This window comes from Ciconia boyciana, chromosome 1, assembly GCF_034638445.1.
Source record: "Ciconia boyciana chromosome 1, ASM3463844v1, whole genome shotgun sequence".
In the NCBI taxonomy this organism is placed as follows: Eukaryota; Metazoa; Chordata; class Aves; order Ciconiiformes; family Ciconiidae; genus Ciconia; species Ciconia boyciana.
In genome coordinates this window covers 196,081,001-196,100,354 of record NC_132934.1, presented here as the reverse complement: position 1 = coordinate 196,100,354, position 19,354 = coordinate 196,081,001, and the positions used below count along the sequence as shown (strand labels likewise).

General features: G+C 48.1%; 1 long non-coding RNA gene across 4 annotated transcripts in view; it reads left to right on the top strand.

Moving 5' to 3' along the window:
- Nucleotides 1-19,354, top strand: part of LOC140646453 (uncharacterized) — a 62,940-nt gene that overhangs the window by 24,482 nt on the left and 19,104 nt on the right. For all 4 annotated transcript variants that reach the window (XR_012040439.1, XR_012040441.1, XR_012040443.1 and 1 more), the window contains 2 exons: nt 9,530-9,597; nt 18,479-18,590. This is a non-coding gene — a long non-coding RNA (uncharacterized lncRNA). The remainder of the gene's footprint in view (nt 1-9,529; nt 9,598-18,478; nt 18,591-19,354) is intronic.

The following is a 19,354-nucleotide window of genomic DNA, read 5'->3' as shown; positions in this document are numbered from 1 at the left end:
CGCGGAGGAGCTGCGGAATCCCTCCAGTCCTTCCTGCTTCGGGCTGTCGCACCGTAGCTGCAGCCAGTGCTACAGGAAGCAATGCTGAGCACACGCCCTCCCTTTGTGCTTTATGAACCTTACAAAGGCAGCAAACACTTGTCTTTTGTCAGCGAATAAAGCAGAGAGCATACGACACAGAAGATTTATAGGTGTAACGTCCCAGCACTGCGCGCTTGGATTTACCCTCACTCAAATCCCATTTACTTTAATAGGAACGTTGCTGCTAAAACCCTGCGTGATGTTTAAAATATTTACCCCATAGGGAGCAGATAATCTGGGAAGTAACAAGGTGCCATTTCCTACCGAATGTGTTCTCTGACTATAACCACATGTTAATGGTACAATTTAGGGCCGTGCTAGAGCGAAGCGTTGATTCACCACTTACCGACACAGTTAAGCTGTGCCACCATGTGAACTGGGAAGGTGCTGTTTGCTGTCATGCTGATATTTGTCAGACAGGAAAAAGAGAAAAACCAGAAAATTAAGATACCAAAGCTGGAACATCAGGCTTCCTTGTGTGGCTTGCTTTTCTTATTTTTTCTTTTAATCCTCAGAACAAAACAATTTTATTTTGGAGTCCAACTCCAAAGTTTATTAGACTTCTGTGAGCGCTGCAACGGTGCTCCTCACAGGTGACCAACACAAGTGGCATGGTGGCTCTAGAGACCACATGAAGCACGGCAGCAGGATGTTTCCTGTCAGAAATTCTGTCTTCCTTTCCAAGAATGTCAAAATGCTGCCTAGCCTGTCATTTTGCCAGGATTTTGCCCATTCTGGTGTGGACATCAGCAGATTTTATTCTGTCCTTTGCAACATGAAGCAAAGACTGGAGCTGAGTTCTCCCACCGTGTCGCCTACCCCTTGCTCAGCTCTGAACAAAGGCACGTCAGCACAGCACAGCTTAAAACCTCCAAAGAAGCCATAAAGTCCAGCAGTCCCCATGAAGCCCATCTCAGAAACTGTAGCTCCTCTCCTACCCAGACTAAAGTGGTACTTGACTAATTCTTCTTGTTGGTGGACAAGGAGATGCATTTTGGGCTGTATTAATGAGTGTGTTGGGAGGGATCAACCACAGTTCCTCACCTTGAAATGGCTTCAGCTTGATTCCTTATGGAAATGAGGGTCTGTGATTGCACGGGCAGCTGTATACATATGTCTCAGTCTGTGCTTTTCTGCATATCTGCCCTTCCCCTAGTAACTTCTGAATTCACTGACCAATTTCAGCAATCTGTAACAGAGGAGTAGCAGTCTTAAAGATAATTAAGTTGCTACATGTTCATTAAAGTCAGCAGTGAACTACAGGAGAAAGAACTTACTGTCATTTAAAATAACAATGTGGCTCAACACTTACTTGCCCCAGAGAATCCCCACTGGGGAGGATATTATGCAAACCCTTCTTTCCTCCCCACACGTGTGTTTAGCAGAGCAGGATCCGGCCCTAAAAACTGCATTTTCTTTCTGGATTGTTTGTAAGGTGGGGAACACAGATATGTTATTCCATAGGTATTAACCACCAAGCACGAATGAATTCCTTCAAGCATGGTGCAAGGCTTAGCGGAGAGTGTGCTGTAAACGTCCTGCCAAAGGAAGCAGTTCATTCAAAACTGTAATGGGATCACTAGCAGTGTTACCTAAACCACTAGAAATAATCTAGTGGGATTAGAACAGTTTATTTTGATGTGGTGTACATTGTAGCATCCAAAGTGTTTTCATCAGGTCTTTGCATCGAGCTTAGCATATGTGTTGTTGTTCACCCGCTTCGTACTCTAACCCCATGCATTTTGTGCGTGCTGGTGCGGCAGCAGCAGCACCTCTGTCTCAGGCAGCAGAGGAGCAGCTGCGTTACCCAGTTGCCGCTCTGCAGGGAGGAATCGTCTCACTTTGCAGCCCTGCCCCACGAACACGAGACAGCAGAGTCCCACAGCACAGCTTGAGCAAGTGGGTGACATTGCTTCTTCGGGAGCCCAAAACCCCTTGTGTCGTGACACAGAGAGGGGTGGGGGTGACGGGCATTCCCTGCTCATCCCTGAGCCCAGAGCTACCACTTAAAACAGATGTCTGTGTAAAAAAGGCCCCACACCTGCCAAACCACCAGCCTCAAGCTTCCTTCCTCGTTTTTTCAGGCCTCAGAATAACAAGAGCATTTGTGCAATGTGCAGTGTGCCCTGTGGTTTTCTCTTCTCCCTGAAGGCATGCTATCTAATCTCCCTGGAGCAAAAAATCAGACAGCAAGCCTTACAAGGTGGGAGAAAAGAGGTGAACAGTGAAGCAATGTGCACTTTGCTCAGCTGGCTTCACTTTTCAACAGCAAAAAAAAGGAGGAAAAGCGTGGGTCAGTGTTGCAGACCTCGCCGGAGAGGCATTTGAATCTGATAAAAAGTACGAGTGCCTCATTTGCACGTATACTGCGGCACGGCCCCCAAAGCACTAAACTAGAAAAAATCCGTTAACTGAAATGTCATCTTGAATCGGAAACTCTCAAGGGTTCAATTTTAAACTACGGTGAGAATTTAGTGCTTTATTGCTGCTTTGCTTTTGGTTCCTGTTTTTGCTAGCGTTGAGAAACGAGGTGCCTTAGGAAGCCGCGTGGTGTGTAACATGCAGTATCAGCCTGTATACAAAGGAAGGAAGATGATGTGGCAGAACATTGTTGAGGAAAGATCCTGTTTGTACAGGGAGCTGGAGAATAGTAAACCAGAACAGAGCAGGGATGCAGAAAGACCAGAAATGAAAGGAAATCAGCCCAAAACGCTCGTGAATCCTGTTTGTGTGCAAGAGCCCGCTAGAGCCACTGAAACAATTTAAGAATCTGGTTTATTTGTCTTTTCTCAGATTTCCTGCCCTGTAGTGGAGGGGAGGAGAGAGGAGAAGAGCGGGGAGACGCACTTGGTTGCGCTGCCCAGACGGCCTTTTCTCCTGTGGCAGTCCTGCAGCAGCCGGGCGTGGGACTCCAGCAGCAGTGAGGTTTGCAGCAGAACTGCCAGAGCCGACCAAAAGTTTCTTAACTGTAATTCCTAGCTATGGTTCATTTATCCCAGGGACTCTTGGCTTCAGGAACAACTTCTGCAACGGTCCCGTCTACCTTTGTGATTTTTGAAGATGTATAAAAAGCCTTCTCTTAGTTTATTTCCATGAAATAATTAACTGATTCCATGAGCTTCAGTTTCTGGTAAACATTTGCCTGTTTGCAGATGCTGTATGTATAACAGAGGGAAATTACTTCCCTGCAATATATGCCCATTTCAGATTTTGTACTCTTTTGTTCGCCTTTTTAAAGCACAGCCACTTAAGGGCATTATACACTCTAAATAAGTCTCTAATATGATTTTCGATAAACCCATCTTTTCAAAGTCATATCAAACATCTTGATAACGGAGTATCTTGGCTCTGCAACGGGAGGATTAGCCTGTGAGTAATCTGGGTGGTGCTGCAGCAAGTGGGGGTTTTTTTTCTGAATTGATTCAAGCGGTTTATGGTCAAATTTAGAGACCAGTACGTGCACAGCAGCAAAACCCTGCATTCAAATACAAGCATTTGTAGTTCCTTTTTGCTTTTATATAACCTTCCTGCATTGGTGTGAGCAACTTCGATCTTTGATACAGTGACCAGCTTCCTGCAGTAGGCGGAAGAGACATTCTTAACTGTGTCTGCAAGCTGCGTCAAGAATTTATCAAAGATGCTGACTCCTAAAATTCAGGCGAGCAACGCCATGGCGCATATTATAAATGACCCTTTTCTCCTGGCCCACTGGCTGTAAACAAGCCTGATGCAAATTTAGGCAAGGAAAGCACCATGCCAAGATGTTTATTGATTTCTTTGTGTTGTGACTCTGGTGGTTTGGGTGGACCCCATTAAAGCCCTCTATAAAAAGGCAATGCATGAAAATGCCTCCCCCATGAAATTAGCAATAATTTTAATTTTAACTAGCCAGAGACATTCCAATGCACATCAGAGCTTTCCTGGACTCAAGCAAAGAATAACATGATTCTTATCCCAAGGCACCTGAAATGTGGTCAGCCAGTGCTGAGTGGGGAGTGAATCACAGGCCTGGGAGAGAAGTAACCGGTCAGGGATGTTCATCTAAGCGTTGAGACAAGCCTGTTTCCTCCGGTGATTTCCACAGGGAAATTGCCTGGTTTGAGCTTTTCTGTGGCTGATGAGTGATGTCACTGGATAATTCTGGTGATTCTAATGGCAGGTGCAATATGGGGGTGCAAGGGGAAAGTAAAGGAGAGGTAAAATCCCTGCCTTGTTTCAGATACCTCGCCTCCTGCTGCTCTGTGATGTGGCTGGCACCACTCACTCTCTGTGCTGATGGGGTGGGGTGAGGGGAGCTCCTGGAGACAACTAAAGCTCTTGTGCACAGGTGCAGCAAGGTAGGATGGTGCCGTGGGCTCCACCAGCTCTCTGCCAGGTACAGTTGGGTGCCATATGGCTAGGAGGTCCCCAGACACATTACATGCCATATGGCTAGGAGGTCTCAGGACCATGAGGCTTGTGGGCAGGTATGGGCTCCAGGAAGCCTTCCCATGTGGTCCATATATTAAGTGGGAGTAGACCTGTTTATATCAGGGATGTGTTTTGTGTATATCCACATGATCTCTCCTAGAGGTCTCATCCTGTCCCGGGGACACACAGGGATGTATGCCACCCCAGCACGCATGCAGTCTCTTTTGCCATTAGCAGTAAGTGACCCAACTCTCTTTGAGGCAGCAGCGGTGCTGCAAATTTTGAATCAAAAAATGTCCCAGCATGCTTCCCAGCCCCTAAGTGCTGATCTCTGAGTATGCCGGGTGGCATCGCAGGAAGGATGGGAGCTCTGGACAAGAAGTTCACGTAGCCATCAGCGCCAGGTTTCACACCTGCATGGTGTGGGTGCGGGCACCTGATGGGACATCAGGGAGTGCTTGGCCCAGGTCTGCCTCTGCTGCTTCAGTGTTGACTAGGCACATTAAAAGGTTCATTGTGGTAAGGAATGTCCTCTCACCATTTTGGTAAGTTTGTGCAGCCTCTCTGGGTCTGTATGATGCATGTCTGAAAAGGAAATGGGAAGGAGTTGCAAACGGAAATTTCAAGCTGTCAGCAACAGAGCAAACCCCAACCAACTTCTCATAGCATGGGTGGAAAACCCAGGCCGTGCACTTCAGCTTCAAGTGATAGGAGATGCTGAACTTCACACGGAGTCTCCTGAAATCAGCAAGTGCTGGAGATACTGTGAAAGAAGTGACTTTGTCCTGGCTGTATCTGCCCCAGGAGGGGGCACAGGCTCAGGCCTGGGTTTGAGCATCCCCTGGCACAGCTCTGCCCTTTGGCTCTGAGCCCTCCCTCAGATGCTGTTCCTCCGGACCGGCCACCCTTTTTTGTCTGGGGGGTGGCTGTGGGAGGGGAGCTTGCCATATTTAAGAGCTCTGCTGTGCCACTTGCCGACGGGTGAGAGAACACACCCTGGTCTGTTTTGTTCACAACATAAATCACAGTGTCAAATTTGTCTTTAGCTTCACTAGAGATGTACCAGAGAGAGTCTGGGCCCCTAATGGCATTACACATGTCCAGCTGCCATGAAAACACATGTGAACAGAGCAGGGAGAAAGATCTACGATATGAGAGCTTAATATCTGTATTGTCTAATTTTTCTGTACACCCATCTCCCCCATCGAGAAATGGTCACCATGAGCAGATAGTGCATGGAGGAGGATTGCTGCAGAATCTACGCTCGTCTCCAGTTAATCAGTTTCTCACTCAAGGACTGCTGAGTGTGTTATCTCATCCCAGGAAAGAGCCACTCGCACCAGCAGTGTAATTTAACAAAGCTACGAACCAAATGAGTTGCCAGCCTGCAAAACCCTCTTACCAATGGCATTCTCATTCCCTGCAAGGTGTGGTTTTCAGGTGGGCACTTTCAGACTCTCGGATTACTTTGCTAGGCTGAAGGAGTTTATGTGATACACATGTATCTGTAGGTTGATATAAACCCATCTGAGATTTGCCTGAATAAAAAGTTTAGCAGTGAAAGTGTGCAAGTTTTGCAGACTTGCAGTGTCCCACACAGGTGGTCGTGGTGCTGGACAGCATTAATATGGGTAAAGGCTTCCTTCTGTGCATGTGCAAAGAGGAGTGAAAATGCGATTGTCCCATACTGTTGCAGGTCTGTAAATACAGTCCTCTAGAGCCATGAACTCCAACACTAGGCTTGGTGGAAGGGATGGAGAGAGGATAATTTCCCTTGGAAAGGCTGGATAGCTGAATAGATGTTCTCTTGAATATGCTGGAAGTAAGAGAGCAAGGGATGCTGATCGTCAGAGCACTTTGCAGCCGGAAAAAAGAGAGTGAGCATTTTCAGTCCATGGGGAGATGGATGGAGAGAGAGAGAGGGCAAGTCCAGAATATGTGAAGGTAGGAGCTTCATACAGCCTTGCTGCCGGGCTTGTTTTCTGTGTTAGTGGCCCAGGGAACTGGTAAAACTGGGCTGGGACAGTAAAGGCTGTAATCCCAATTCATCATTTATGGCCTGCTTGTGTCCAGGCAGACACATCTAACCCAGCTTTCTCAGATACAGCGAGCTGCTGCATTTCACAATCATGGGAAGGGCTTCCCAGCTGCACGATCCAAACGTTTTGAAGTGAAACATGGTGCATTATATTAACTTGGTTCAGACAATCAGCTTTAAACATCTGAATCTCATTTCTTGATGCTAATTCCTCTTGCTCAATCTTTATTTCAGCTGTGTGGAATTCTCAGACCTTTCTGACCCCGACTTATCATTTCCTGATGTTTTATTGCTCAGTCATTGAGGTTTCAGGGAGGCTGATGTTTCTAAAATGTGCACACCTTTGATTGTACGCATGGCTGGCGTGTCAGACCGAACCTTTCATATGCTCTGTATATATCACTGTCTCCACTGCTGCGTCCTCTGCAGTTTCACCATTCGGCGCGCTTATCTGCATGCCCCATTAGTGCAGTCCTCCTTAAAATGTGGTTATTATTTAAGGCTTTTCAAAAGCTCAGCCTCTGCACACTACAAAACTCGATCTGAGCCTACGTCCGCTCTTGTCATTCATGTACAGGTTCCATCTGTTCCCCTTTTCCTCTCCCGTTGCTGCTTGCCACATCCAGACCACATGCTGCTTATACATTGTACAATAGACATTTCTGCACACACACTTTTGAAAATGTGGTTCTTAGTGCTTTATTGTTCACATGTGTCTTGTTGCTTAAGGCAAGTTTTATCAGTAATGATTTTGTTGTTTACTGACACGTAGAATAAAATAGGGTACTGTTAAAATGTGACTGGAGGAGAGAAGGGCCTTTGATACACCAATTACACAATTTCTGCCAGCTTTCCGATCATTCCCCCCTGCCTCCACTTCCCCAAATTCTGTAGTTGCCCAAGGATAAAGCCAGATCCTAACATCACTTACAGCAATGTAAGGGCTGCTCCGCTCTGCATGAGGCTGCTCCATGTTGGTAAGGATTCACCAGCACCTCCTACGCTCCTGTGTCTGGTGCGGAGAGGGGGTGGGACCTTCTAGCACTCCTTTCCAGCAAGGCAGCCCTAGCTTCTGCTTTAGATCTCCTTTACAGGTCCCCAGTAGCACCCTTGCATAATGGCTATATTCTTCCATTTGGGAAAAAAAATCATCCCTACAGAAACTAGTTCTGGAAGTGAAATCAGTGCTAGGAAGGCCTATGAAGACGCTTCTCTTGCAGGAGCTGAGCTGTCCTCTAGCAGCTCCCCCAGTGCGCAGATTGGAGCAGATCCAGAGGTATGCAATGACAAGGGAATTAATGCGGGCAGATCCCCTGGGAGCCGTCTCAGGCCTTTCCCATCACACCTTGCTCCATACCTGTGGTGAGACTGGAGTATCTGCAAACAGATCACACTGGGTGCAACTCCCAGTAATGTTCCTGGGTGTCTGTAGCAGGGATGGCACAGAGCCCATTACACTAGAATATTGCCGCCCGGGGATTTCCTGCACCAGGAAAATCCCCATCTGCCCAAAACCTCTGGTTTCCCACCTGGAGAAGCCCAATACCTGCCTACGGTGATGATAATTTCTGCTACTGGGGAAAGCGAAGGCTACAGAAACCCACAAATGGTAGGAATAGACACAGTTTCTATCAGAGACTTGTTCTGATCAAAGCTTTCCCTACCAAAGACAGTGTCTGCTTCTGACACGGAGACAGCCCGCTGCTCCCTTCCCAAGAGAAGCAAGCAGCCACACAGCTCAGCTTGCATCCCCCATGTGCAACCAGATGCTGCGTGCTTGGCATGCAGTCTTCTGGGCATGGCAGAGGGCACACCCTGAAGTGCTGGAGAGCTGATGGCAAGAGCCTCATTTGGGAGGGCTGCTGAAAAGAAGACTGAGCACGAGAACATGGACCCTTCCACTTCTGTCCATGGGCTACAGCCATGGCTCATAGGGTGGCTCATGGCTCCTCTTCCACCCTGTGGCTCCCATCCCACCCAGTCCGCTCTGCAGGTCAGCAAAAGTGGCAAGGAAACCCAAGGTCTCTTTCCCCTGAGAAGAGGTGGGCAGGAAGAGCCAACTTTTGTTCACACCAAAATACTCATCATTTTCGGATACAGTACACTGAATATTTTGTGTACTGCCCTGTACCAAAGTTTGAGGCTATTGATCGGCCAGAGGGGAGGCACAAAGGATATGAAAGAAGAGAATGGAGCAGAGCTCCTGGCAAGCTGTTGTAGATTAGCAAGGAGGCAGGTAGGAATAGAGATGAAGCAAGTGCTTAACAGAGTTATTCAGGAGAAACAAGGGCTTTAAGTGACATTTGAGTATGGGAAAGAAATCAGTACCCGTGGTTTCCATTGGTGTTCAGAGTGCTAAAAGCAGAAGTGGTTGCTGGAGTCTGAACAGGAATCTGAGGCTGAGCTCTCAGCTTCCTCCCAAATTGGATGAGAAACTGTTCACTCGATTTACAGGCTCACTGGCAGAAGAGGTCTTATTTTATAGAATTTAGCTTTTTTTTGAAACAAATTGCTTTGTGAGCAGTGGAACTAATGGCACTTGGTTTCCTGTGGGTCTGTGACCCTTGCTTCATAGTTGCCTCCCTTCTCCCCCCTCCTTCTAAAATAAAATAGCTGCAACAAGCCCAACTCTTCCCTCCCTATATGCTCTAAGACTCCTTATTGGGCAGCAGTCAGGTACGTATATATTGGCTGACCAGCTAATGCATACACGGTCAGCCAGCATGCACGCACTCACTAGCCAGGTGGCTCCTGGCCGCATTTCTCTAATTAAGGTCTCTATCCCTCACCCAGCCATCAATTTGCACAAAATTTAGAAAGGAAATCGATAGCTTTTGAAACTTCTACCTTTCTGTCCTATATGAAATCAGGTAAGAGTTATTGATGGAGCCAGACAGATTGAATCTGAGCTAAAAAAGTTCTGTTGTATTGGCTTTGGATGTACATGTAGGACGTCAGTCCAGGTTCTGGAATTCATTTCTCTCTCTCTCTCTTTTCCAGCTATTTTTAACCTGGATATGTTCTGCGATTTGTTTCCCACACAGCATTGAAACTGGCACAGCTGAGGGGTGAGTGAGTGGTGGGAGAGGGGAAGGGGAGATCAGGGGATGCTTATGTTGGCACTGCTGCTGAAAGAAGTGCTCATCCAATGATAGCCCCAGTCTCTGCCTCTCAGATCTGTAGAACGTGGAGTCCCACATCGCCCCACAGAAAAGTTGTGAGGATACATATATTCACAGTCTTAAAGTTCTCATATATAGGGCAAAAAGAGCTAGAGAAATCAAGGCATCCTATAAAAAACCCACCAGAAACTGGCCAGTTTTGAAATGTAACATTTTCTGTCATAGCTCAACATCTCAATACTGCCCACATTCCTGTGTGTACATCTCAAGACGTCCCTCTGTGTAGGGTCTCCTAAGAAAAATCATTTCTGTGGCAGCCCAGTCGCTGTAGAGAGTGCACATTGACTCACAGGATCAATTCTAGAAACCCTTTATCCGAGTTACTATCCATACAGAGCTGGGGCTTGGAAGAACAGAGGTTTTATCTGGAAAATACATAGGAAAAAGCTTCTTGAGCATTAATTTACAAAATGAGACCTCTAATTGCGAAGCATTTCTTTTCTTCAGTTAACTATGGATGATTATAATGTGTGAGATCTGCCTTCTCTCCCTGTGTTCTGGTTAACACTGTTTGTTAGACATGAAAGGAAAAGAGGAGAGATGGTATCGTAAACAGCCCTTCAGGGTAGGTGGGAAAACAACAGTAACTCTCTCAAACAGAACACAGGGATGCCCTTAGGAAAAGGTTTTGAAAGTGTCCTGCATTTGAAAGTTAATGAGTAAATAGATCTCAAACATTACTTTAAAGACTGACAATGCCAGCTTTAACATCTCAAGCATGCACCACAACTGAGAAGAGACAAAGGGAATTTTTAATGGGCAATAAATGGACTAATATTTTTGGATACAAAGCTAAAAGTGGGTTAGTTCTGATGGGATGTGGGTTTGTTCTGTACTTCCTGACACAGCGGCTTTACTGTATTGGGTTTGTTTGCCTTACACCATCTTTTGATGAGGCACCACTTTTTCCTTTAAAAAGGAAAAAAAGGTGGTCTTAGTAAATAATCCTCCTTTGAGCTTCAGTAAATCCATTGGGCATAGAGTTTGCTGGTTTTGGGGGTTGTGTAGGCATGTGCCAGAGCATCTCACTGCTACCCTGCGATGCCTTACTTCACACCGAGCTCAGGTCAGCTCTGCCCCTGCAGCGTTGCAAGGTCACCTCGCATGGACATCCCCACGCTGGAGAGAGACTGGCAGGCCGGCAGCAACACCCCTTCCCACCAGCAGATAACAGCACAGGCACCGCTAGCCTTACTGCAGATGTGTCCCCCTTGTGCCCAGTGGATCCCGGCCGCGGTCCGGGACCTGACATCTCTCCTTGGAGCAGTCCCGTACTGTCCCATCCTGTTGCACTTCAAATGAACAAACTCTCGGTTACTGCGTTCCTGGATGTCAGGCATTTTGGAGGAAGGCTGGTCTTGTCTAGAGCTTTTGTACAGCTCCTGTCACAGCCTCCTGACCATCAGGGTCCTCTGTGCATGGCTGTCAGGAGCACTCCATAGCTACAGTGGCTTCCAGGAGCATGACTCCGCCTTTGCAGCCACAGAAGGAGCCCCAGCAGGAACTCCCAAAAGCAGGTCTCCCTTTCCTTCACCCAGAGCTGGCTCAAGGGATAGAGGAAGTTGCCTTCTTAGATGGCAGAATTCCAATTTGGCTTATGCCCGGAGAGACGAAACCAGATGTTTCTGATGTAAATCTGTGCTCGCTGCCCCCAGCTGAAGGGAAGACACGCGGCCTCTTGCCTATTCCCAGCAGCCCATGGAGGGTAGAAAGAGCCTCTGCATGGGGAGGAGGAAGGGGAAAAGGAAGGATCTTGCTGGGGAAAAGGGATGGGAGGGATGTGTAGGCTGGAACGGAAATCTTGTGTTAAGGGAACTGGCATCAAGCAAGGGTTGGGAGAGGCAGGGAAGGAGAGAAACAGATACAGAGAATCCCTCTTTCCAGCCAAATGCCGAGGCTATCAAAGTTCCCATATACCTGGCTATGCCTTTACCTGCCTACTGATTCAAAACCCCACTGATGTCCTCCAGACCCTTTACCCACCCAGGGTCCCCAAAACCATATTACCTATTCCCAGGTGACTCTTGCTTATCCTCACACCTCAGAAATTCACGGGCCACTTCACAAACCTTCTTCCTATCCCCCGTTTTTCCCAAAGCTGCTCTGCCATTACCACAACGTTGAGACAGGCCTGCCTACACCAGTGTAAGTTGCCAGCCTAAAATAAGAAGAGAGAATCAGCTCCCTAAGATTCATGTCTGATACACCCAGACATGAGGGAGCACATGCCAGCTCTTGACAGAGCACATTAGTAGCACCTCCACCGCCTTATCACAGTGGCTTTCTGGCTCACTTATCCTATTCCTAAGGGTCAGCCACCACCTTCCAGTGCTTTCTCAGTTGGTAAAAAACACCTAGTTTAACTTTTCTGCTCAGTCACTATGTTCTACTTCTTCCAGAGCAACTAAAATCCCAGGCTGCTCACACCTTCATGCCAGACCCAGCCTCCCAGAGCTACGGCTTGAACTGCTCCTTGGGAACCTCCAACCCTTGTCCCCGCTCTCAGCCTCTCGCCATGCGACGTCCCAGCCGAGTGCAGCATCTGCCCTCTCCGCAGGAGATGTGCCTGCGCTCCTGCACGGATCACTTGACTCCCTGCCCCTGCAGCCTTGAATACTTCAATACCTGGACAGAGGGACAGGCTTGGCTCCTGTGTCCTCTTCCTCCCTTCTCAGGACATCTTTCAGTACATTCCCAGTCTCCTCCTTCTCATTAGCTCCTTCTGGCTTAGTCTTCCTTGAGCTTCTCTCTAAGTGACAGGCTGCCAAATAGGCACATAGCCTTTCACTTGATTTCCACCAGGGAATGCAGCTTTGAGCTGATACAGATATGACTGAGGCCAGTTCTCCTGCCCCATCAGTGATGACACCATGTGGGGTCATCTCTGCTGTGCCTTCTCTTTACCCTGTGGAAGCTACCACCAGCAAAAATGCTAGCTTTATACTATCCAAAAGCAAGAACTGTGTTTAGCCCACCTTTCATACACAGATACATACCTACCTACATACATATACAGATATATATATTGGCTCTACTCAATCCTGTCCCATTTCTGGCATCCTTCTGAGCAACTGGAGCATGAAAGTACAGAAGGAAGAGGATACTGAGCTGCTCTGCGTGTTTATGGGTGAGAGAGACTGCTTGCACCAGTGGCCATGTTCTTCGGTGCAGTCCCAGCCCTGGGCACTCAGAGGACTCCGCCAACTGGCGCAAGGCTCTAGCCAAGCTTGTTGTGATCCTTTTTGGAAAAACTCAGAGTTCAGCTTTCTTCTGGCTGATAAAGTCGGTATTGTGAAGAAACCAGAAATACTAGTCCTGCTCAAGAGCTGTGTTGCGCCCCAGGCGAGAATAGGAACACAGGCTTCTCCCTCCAAATAGAAGTGAAACAATCAGGTATTCTCAGTGCAGCCCCAGGTGGAAGGCCTGCTCGCTGGGGCTACAAACAGCGTGTGGCTCCAAGGGTGATGATGTGAGACTGGGGACAGGTGCAGCAAGGGAACATAAACCCATCTGGATGAAGGGTCTGCTCACGGTGCGGAACCAGAAAGGATTTTCAGCACCGTGCCTTCCCTAGGTGAAGGTTAGGTCGTCTCGATGCCTCGTTGGATTTGACTCACCGAGAACAGCATCGCATTCAGCACAAGGTGAAACACAGGGGAGAGGAACCGCATGGGCAGGTGTATGCAGATAAGCAGATGCAAAAGGTGGGTGCTCCAATACTCTTATGGCAAGCATTGAAGAAAGAGGGAAAGTTTGAAGAGGGCTAGAAAAAAACTCAAAATTCTCCTTACCATGAATGAGATCAAATATAGGGTAGGTCTGGGACTTTTCAGTGGGAGGAGGAAGCCCCTCAAGCTAAAAACTGTGCTCCCGTTTCCCATCCTCATCCACTGCCCAAAGACTCCTGTCAAGCAGCAATATCAAGTGTGAAACACCAACCTTAGTGGATATCAATTTAGCAGTCCCCAAATTCAAGCAAACGCCAAATCCCATCACAGCCCAGGGGATGGCCAGTTTCCCAGCTTGTCTCCTGCTCCTTCTGTGCCTTGCCTCATGATAAACATGGATTTATTCTTCAGAAAAAGACACTTAGACTAAACAAAACAGTCCTGTTACCGCCCCTGAAAAACCACACTCCAACATGCTTTCCCTTCAGTCCCCTCACTGCAGTGCGGTGCGGGGCATAAGTCATCTGCCCAAGTGCAGGTGTCAAACTCAGATAAAAAGCTCCTGGGACTCCAGTAAGTGTACTGGCTGGATCTCCACTGACTGTAATGGGCAAGCTGCACTCCAGGACTCACTGACACCTCCCAAAAACCCTGTGGATGCACAGTCAGAGACCAAAAGCCAGACCTATAACGTGCTACAGAAAAATAACAGGCGTTGCGAGCGTCTCACGTCCTGCCATAGCAGGGACTGTTTGGCAGGTATTTTAGAGTGAACACATCTAGACCCCTAACTCTATTCCTGTCCAAAACTGGTGTGTATTTTTCCTTGGACAGTGCCCAATCTGCAGAGTTAGTGTTTTCCACACAAAAATGCCTGGTTGGTAAACTTCCAAGAAGTTCTATTTTTGATTCAGTGAAGAATGGCAGCTTTCCATGGAACTAACTTTTCTTTCCTTCTTTCCTCCTTTCTCCCCCCCATCCCCAAAATAAGCTTGCTAAAAAATCTGTAAATTTTCATTTGGAAATGCTACCTGGGGGCCCCATGGATGTCAGAGTTCAATTGTCCTGTTCTGCAGGAGGTTGAATGGTTTCTTTAATAGTCCTTTTTTACCTTGAAAAAATACGGGGGGGGGGGGGGGTTGTCCCCCATCTTTACCTTTTCATTGAACTGTTTTTCCCTCCTCTTGAAGAGAGTGCAGCAGAGGCTCTGACACAGACGTCTGAAAACTCTCATGTTTTTTAACACTATGCTGCTGCTCCTGAGGCCATATGGTCAATCGTGAAGGATGAGAAGCAGAGTCACAGCTGTGGAGAAGCCACTGGAATCCACCACTCCATGGTCAGAATAAAGATCTGCTGATGTGCGATCACCTCAGAGCGGGAGACACACGCAGATCTTGCAGGAAGCCTCTTATCCTCCTGCATCCAGGTTCACCTACTTCTGCGTACGAGTCGTCCCACAGCCTGCAGACCATGTCCTAAATAGCTGAAGTTTGCAGGAGCATGCCATCTCCTGACCGGCTCCCATGTTCTGAGACATTTCTCTACTTTTTTTGTCCCATTCTGTGTCTCCAGAGTCCTCAGTGAGCAAGAACTGAGCTTCGTCCAAGTCGTAACGATCCTCACTTGTTCACTCTCTCACTAACAGAATCGCTTTGGCCAACAGCCAGGACTGCAATAAGGGCCAGGCACATACACGGGCAGCTTAAAAGCACCTCAGCTTTGGGAAATCCTGCTGGGCTGTAAAAGCTGCCCACAAACCCAAATCATATCAAGCAAGGCCTGTCTGATAATTCTTTGGCACAATCCCCAAACTCGCTGAACTGCTTTTCCATACAAAGTATTTCCAGGTGGGTTATTAGGCCCTGTATCCCTTCCATCTTGTATCCTCTTGTGGTTGAAAAAGGCATTCCTTAGAACAAACTATTTTTAAAAGGAAAACAAATACTCTCCTTTACATTTCTGGTTCCTCTAAACCAGAAGGATACTTTGCAAGACACAAACTGTTTCTGCCAGGTAGTGCAGGGGTCTTATCTCCCCACAGTGCCCATGCCTGTACAGGACTTTCAGTTGGGAAGATAATTTGTATTTTCACAAGGAGATTGATGCTGGTACGACTACCAGTGTGAACAGTTATGCTAGGACAAAGGTGCCATACTCTGTTAAAGCTAGTTTCCCGTCCTGTATTTCTATAGCAGCATCACTGCACCACATTTGAGGCTGTGCTGCTTTAATTGTACCGGAGGAGTGAAAAGGAAAGAGCTGAGCCAAGCGTGTCCCGCAGTCGGCTGCTGGCCGAGCCGTGTGGGTCGGGGTGTGAGGAGGCAGGAGCCCGGACCTGTGCAGCTCTTCCAGCTTTGGGTACGCGCACTTATGTGTTTTACACGTGTGCACACAAGATTCATCAGTAAAGCTGAGCTTTGCCAGGAAAATCTGCATCTCCACGAGGACCTCATGGTGTCAGACAGCAAAGCTTTGATTGCCTTCTGTCTGGGAAGGCTGGTTTCCCCGTGATGAAAGAGGCAGGTAGACCGTTGGCTGACCTACTGTTATTTTTGCCTACTGTGATAATCTAACGTGAACAGGATTATTGAAAATGGACACCAAGTGTAAGACCTGCAGGTCTGTAATTAGATATTGCATGAGAGAGGTGGGTAAAGAAAAGATAGGGTTTTCATTTGAAAATTGTCAAAACACCAAAGTGGTTTGTTTGTTGATTTGAATCTTTGGGGTCTCTGCCACCACAGAAAATGAAGAGAGGTGGAGACAAAACAGTACAAAACCCAGAGGTTTCTGTGCGTTAAAACAAACTGTTTCACTTTGAGACACTTTCAGACAAGATGATTTTGACATGCATCTTTGGGAAAAAATAATCAACTGTGACCAGCACAATCTGACCAGGCAGTGAGCGATCCGGTTTTGACGCAGACCTGCCAGTGAGACCCCCTCTCCGGGGATGCCCGCCTCACCGCTGGCTGCAGGACGCACGCACCAGCCAGGATTTCTTTCGGGGCAGTGCCGGGGAGAGGTGGGTGTTGATGGGAGCCCTGTGCCACCTCAGCAAGTCAGTGCTCCCGGCTGCAGTGAGGTTAAAGGGCTGCACCATTGCACAGGCGCGGTGCGTTGGCGTGACTTCAGGTTCCCGCTCGCGCAGCCGCCCTGCACGGCCTTCCTCCCAGCGTCCCTCCGCGGGCTGCTATCTTGACACCTCCCACTCCTGGTACCTTCATCTTTTTCCCAAAGACAGCCCAGCCAAACGCCGCTGCCTGCCGCTCACGGCTGCGCCAGGCACTGAGCCAAACCTCCTGCCCTCAGCCCACTCCAGCTCAGCCCAGTCCATGAGACCTGGGGAGACAGCATCAAAGCTAGTCTGGGCCGCAGAACAACCTGGGGTCTGTCAGCCCTGGAAAAACTGCGGCGTTACCAGCCCTGGCAGGGCCCGGAGAGCCCTGTGCTCTTCAGGGAGAGCAAAAACAAGGCAGGAGCTGTTGCAAAGGCGTTATTTTTCCTCCCAGTGAGTAGTAGAAAGCCCCACCCAAGTTTCACTGCTCAGTCCCACTTTATGTTAAAAACCAAACAAAACCAAAAAAAACCCCACCAACATTTGCTACTGTGTGTTGCCTTTGCTGCTGTGTGACCCAGGCATGTGATTAAGTTGTTGATACTTGTTTTTTTATAGGCTCAAATTCATAGCTGCTGTAGAAGCCTGCATAACTTGTCAGAGCAATTCTCTGCCCTGGCAAGTTACACAAGCTGGGGAGCTTCTCCCTGCCCCAGGGTATCCTACCTATCTCTGCCTTCTCCCTTCACAAATGGCTTCTCCTCTCCGTCCTTTTGCAAAGGCATCGACTGTACTTATTTTTAGGAAAACAGGCAGAATTCCTCTTAGCTGCACCGTGGAGCTTGGTGAGAGGCCCCGTGATGAGACAGTAGTTTCTTCCAGCCTTTCTTCCCATTGGAAGTGTTGCTTAAATAAAAGGGAAGGATAAGCCTCCACTCAAAAAAATTTAAAAAAAAAAAAAAAGAAAAAGACTGGGCTTGCCAACCTGCAGCACGCTCTCTGTTTGATTCCTGCTCGCAGTCTGCACGGCTCTGCCTGTGCAGATCTGTTCAGTCACGTTGCATGGCCGGACTGGATGGGGCTGTTTGTTTGCTTCAGGACGAGTGTTTGTTCCCAGCTCTCCTGAGTGATCAGATGTTACCCATGCCGGGAGCCACCATGTTGTAATCAGGCCCCTTCCCTCCCTGGCAGGCAGGAGCTCCGGAGGATGAAGGGGCCATGCAGAGCCTTTGTAGGAAAGCAGGTCTTAGCAGGAGGACAGCCTTTTACTGAAGGAGTAGAAGTAACCACAGCCGTACTTGGGGTGGCTTTGTGTGACCAGTCGGCACTGCAGTGGGCCACGGGCCAAGTCCCAGTCTGCTTCTCAGGTCTCAACAGTTGCTGTGAATAACGGGGGGAGCCCCTGCTTCAGTGGCTGCCTTTGCTAGAATAGGAGGGGCAGGCCCCTGAGATACCTTCACAATGCTCTGCTGCTAGGGTTGGCCTGGGATCAGGCCAGCACCTCATCTCAGGTGAAGTATTTACGATCCTGGAGCCCAGCCACAGGTTCATGGTTACCCAGAGGCATGAATGGGCACCAGTGCTGCACTGTTTGTCCTCAGCACCCCCGCAAGGAAGCACAGGAGGTGTGAAACGCCCGTGTTCACCTCGGCGGTGATTATCGATTACCACCTCTGTGGCTTTTTGAGGAAGGAGACAAAAGACACAGCGTCAACACTACTGATCTCCCCGGTGTGCCCCAAATCTACATGTCCTTCCAAGTGATGCAACGCACACCCTTCCTGGGATTTGACTTTAATTACAAACGAACTTCTTGTTCACAGTAGTAGGTGCCAACCTTTCTTACGGGCTCTAGCTGCCCGTGCAGTTGCTGCTAGCAGCCTGGGGTGGCCCCTCCGCTCTCTCTGCAGGGCTCGCTGCTGTTAGCTTGCTTGTACCTGCAGACACCACCACCCCATGGAGACACTACATTGTTTTTGAAGGAGGGATGGGGTGTAACAGTCGTACAATGACTGTGATCTCTATCTCCCCTGTACAGAAAATGTATCTCTGCCCATCCGAGGCCACTCTGCAGAAAGCAGATGCTCACCTTGGCCATATGACAAGGATACAAACTGTTGCTGCACTCTCCCACTGCCGTGTGGCTTTAGGTAAGATGTTAAGCTGTGTATTTCTCACTGGAAATAAACATACTGTTTTCCTAAAGGTGGTTTGTTTTGTTTCTGTCAGACATAAAGCCTGGAGGCAACAGTGGACAAAGTGCTTGCTTTTCCTCTTCCCCTGTGTTTCCCCTCTTCTGTGCTTTGCCACTCTATCTTCTCTCCTCTTAGCAAGATATATGTTTGATCATAACAGTTTATCATCGCCTCTTTTCATACTGCCTGGATTTGAATAAGTCACAGACTCTAAAACTCATTGCAAACTCCTTGAGTTGCCCCACTCTTTGTAAAAAAAAAGTGGTGTTAGTGCTTTTCTGTTTAAAAAAAAAAATTAAGAAAATCAAAGATTATATTGGGAAAAGCCACATTGCTTTTAATGGTAGTTCAAAGTGTCAGAACCAGCAAATTTCAGGCTTCTTATTTCAGTGCTTAAGTAGGAGAACATAGAATGGTTTGGGCTGGAAGAGACCTTCGAAGATCATTTCGTCCACCCCTCCGCTGTGGGCAGGGACATCTTTCACTGGATCATCCAAACTGACTTTGAACATTTCCAGTGATGGGGCATCCACAACTTCTCTGGGCAACCTGTTCCAGTGTTGGGGTGCCAGTCAGCATACATCCCACACCCCAAATATGTCTATTTCTAGCTTCTTTACTTTTGCTGTATTCTGGCCCTTTTGCTCATGGCCTATGTGAGGACCCAGTTGCTTCTCTGGGCTCTACAGGTCCCTCCTATGGGCTCTAGAGGTCTCTCC